Raw genomic sequence first — 3,200 nt, 5'->3', positions numbered from 1 at the left:
AGAACATAAAGTATTAATTTACTGTCCCTGCTCCTTCTCTTGAAACCAGCCAGATTTTATCTGCAACTTTCCCTAGAAATAGTATTTTATTCTTAATGAAGGCTTGTTTCCCCTATGTGTTCTTGGAATGAGTGCAAAGTAAAATATCAAAGAAAGCAAACTTCATATTTGTTTCAAAGCGCTTGCACTATTTCACTTTCCACATAATCATCTGAACACTGAATCTGTAATTGTAAATGAAGGGAAGAAAAAATTACAAAATATAGTATCAACAGTTTTTAAAAATATTTTTTAAATAACTTGCCTTAACAAACTCTACCTCAAGATCTGTATATGCAGTTGACATTTATGCAATACCCGCAAGCCTACACTTAAAAGACCTGACAAATCAGGCTTATGCTTAGTTTAAAGTAAAATCCCTACCTAATTTCTGCTCACATTAAGATGACAAGATTTATAAAACATTATGTTGGCAGCTGATCAGCGGTGTTTTTCAGGCTCTGTGGCATTGAATATGACATGTATTTTTAGCTAGCACCAAATCACTGAGAAATGAAAGAGAAAACGATGGCTGAGTTCTGCAGCACAGAAAGATATTTTTCAATTTGAAAAATGAACTTTTACCTCATGACTAGTATAGAATATTTGGGTTCTTCTGAGGTATCCTGAGAAAACACATATTGCACAGATCATTTTTATTCAGAGATTCTATTTTCTGTGATATTTTCAGCAAATTACCCCATCTTCCCACTACATACACATAAATCATACACACACTTTCTTAATTATTGTAGGGAGTGGCGTTATAAATCTCTCCTTTTCCCAAGATCTACAACCTCATAAAATTAGAATAATGTGCATCATCTCTCTTGCGTAGCTTCTGGCATGTCATTTTCACCCTCCTTCCAGCATAATCGAAGGCTCTGTGGGATATTTGTAGTAATAGTCATCAGTCTCTCTAATGAAAGATGCCTGGAAAAAATATGGTAGTTTAACTATTATATGCTATTTTATAACAATAAACTCTATTTTTTTTTTTCCAAATACATATGGTTTGCTTAACTATACCAAATTTGGCTATGTCAGTTAAAACATTTTTATATTGGGCCATCAATGCTGAAACTAAGACTATTACAGAGAAGGTAGGTATAATTTGTAGTTAACTTCAGGAAAACTCACTATCTCCAAACACCTTAGCAGAGAAAATTCATTATTTCCCATCAGACCAGTGTCACTCATCTCTCAGAAGAAGGAAGATGGAGGGTCTTTATACCTTCATGATTTGCCAGTTAAATGTAAGCACATTAGGGCAATACTCCTTCCTGGTAAGCCAGCTGGGCATAGGGGTCAACAGACCCAAATAAGGGACTGTGTGGAGAAGTGTTGCTCCCAGGTGAATTACCTGTGCCTCTTCTTTTCTTGGGGATAGATGGAAATAGCTCTTTGGGCAAGCAGGCAAGTATAAGAAACTCAGGATCATAATTCGGATGGGTGCTGCCTGAATTTGCTTCAGATATAAGACTTGGGAGCAACTATGCACCCACTTTCAAATAACCATAACTAAAGGATGAAAATCATACTACAGCACAGCCTTGGAAGTCTAATTTTGCCAAGTTCTGATCAGTATTCTTACCTTCTTCATAGATTAAAAGGGAATTCAGCAGCATATAGGACACCATTAATCTTTTATCAAACTTCTAGATAAGATCTTTCTTCTTGCGTCCACAGAACTCCTACAAGAGCCTCTGCAAAGACAACAATATTTCAAATGTAATCGTTCATCTCAAATACATTGGACGCTGTTCTTTTGTCCACTTACATTTCTCTACGCTACTGTTACTCTCACAGCTTTAGAATATAGCATATTTTAACAGAGCAAAGATTCTTACTGCAGTACAAGAGACTTGGAAAATGAAGCCTTGCTGGTCAACTGTGGAGGAATCGTTAAGTGAGGCAGGACATGTGAATGTTGAGCAGTTGGGAGACAATGGGCTGGTGAAGCACCGTACTCAACTCACATGAGCCTTGGCACGTATGCAGCTGGCTGAGGGCCAATCAGGCTCAAGGACACAATGCCCTTGGGCCATCGGGAAAGTCCCTAAGGTGGGACAGGGAGCCAAAAGAAGGAGGACCAGACTGAAAAGCCTGGGAAGTGTTAACCAATCCTGAACTTAGTTTCTGCAATATGTATGAGTTGATTATGTTCCAACTAGATAAAAGACGACTGAGCTATCCATTAAAGTTGAAGTTCACTGTTCACTCATATTGATGTGCTGGGTCTTCCTTCCGTCGGCAACAGTCAACAAATGCTAACAGAAGCCGACAGAGGTCCACCTGGAGTTTTCAAGGATTCATTGGCTTCTTTGACCTCATGATGCTTTTTTTTTTTCTTTTTTTATTTTCTTTTTTTTTTTTTTTGATTAATCAACAGCAAATTTCTTACTTTTACAGTTGTCATATATCCACAGATAAAAGACTTCAGTCTAATGTTGACTCCTTCTTCCACACTGCTGCTTTCAAAATTCTGCAGTTCTACTCGTGTTGCTGAACTTCAGCCATTCTTGCACACTTAATTTGTTCACCTCTTTTGCTAACCCATCCAGTGAGACTTAACACCATGCTTGAAGGCTAAATTCCATTCTGTTTCATGCAATTCCAGTTCTAGAATGTAAATAGAAAGTAATAACTATTGCCTAATAAACCTAAAAATGTGCCTGCAAATCCACAGGCACATAAACTCCTAACACTAAGTGGTATATAATTATACAAGCAACCCTAATGATTAAGTCATATTTAACATGGATAACAGTCTATTTGTCATGTAAAAAATTTAGAAGTCTGAAAGTTAACTCACTTTCCTATTTTCCTTTCTGGTTAACAAGCATTTTATTGACTTCTTGCTTTACCACGGTAATTCCAGATGCATTATGTTTAGGTTTCTGAGAGTTACTATCAGTTAAGCTTCAGTTTCTATCTGAGTAAACACTACTGCTTTTATAGAGTTGTTCCTTTTACAGAAACCATAGGAAAAAAGCCACTTACGAAATGTGATAGTAGGCAATAAAGATAAATCCTGGGAGTTAAGACAAACAGTGTAATATAAACTTGATTGCAATTTACCAGAAATGTTGCCACATCAGAATGAGTCCTGATTCTGCAGAGTAATTGTCTTGAATCAAGAAACAAAGGAACAAAAGCCC

General features: G+C 36.8%; 1 long non-coding RNA gene across 1 annotated transcript; it reads right to left on the bottom strand.

The window, feature by feature from the left end:
- Positions 1-487: 487 nt before the first annotated feature.
- Positions 488-2,764, bottom strand: LOC106015133 (uncharacterized). Its single transcript, XR_011808712.1, has 3 exons — positions 2,444-2,764; positions 1,634-1,745; positions 488-972 (listed from the first exon to the last, which is right to left on the bottom strand). It is a non-coding gene; the product is annotated as an uncharacterized lncRNA (long non-coding RNA).
- Between the last annotated feature and the right edge of the window lie 436 nt (positions 2,765-3,200).

The sequence above is a fragment of the Anas platyrhynchos genome, chromosome 4 (genome assembly GCF_047663525.1).
Source record: "Anas platyrhynchos isolate ZD024472 breed Pekin duck chromosome 4, IASCAAS_PekinDuck_T2T, whole genome shotgun sequence".
In the NCBI taxonomy this organism is placed as follows: Eukaryota; Metazoa; Chordata; class Aves; order Anseriformes; family Anatidae; genus Anas; species Anas platyrhynchos.
Note: the sequence above shows the minus strand (reverse complement) of the source record. Positions and strands in the feature narration are given on the sequence as shown.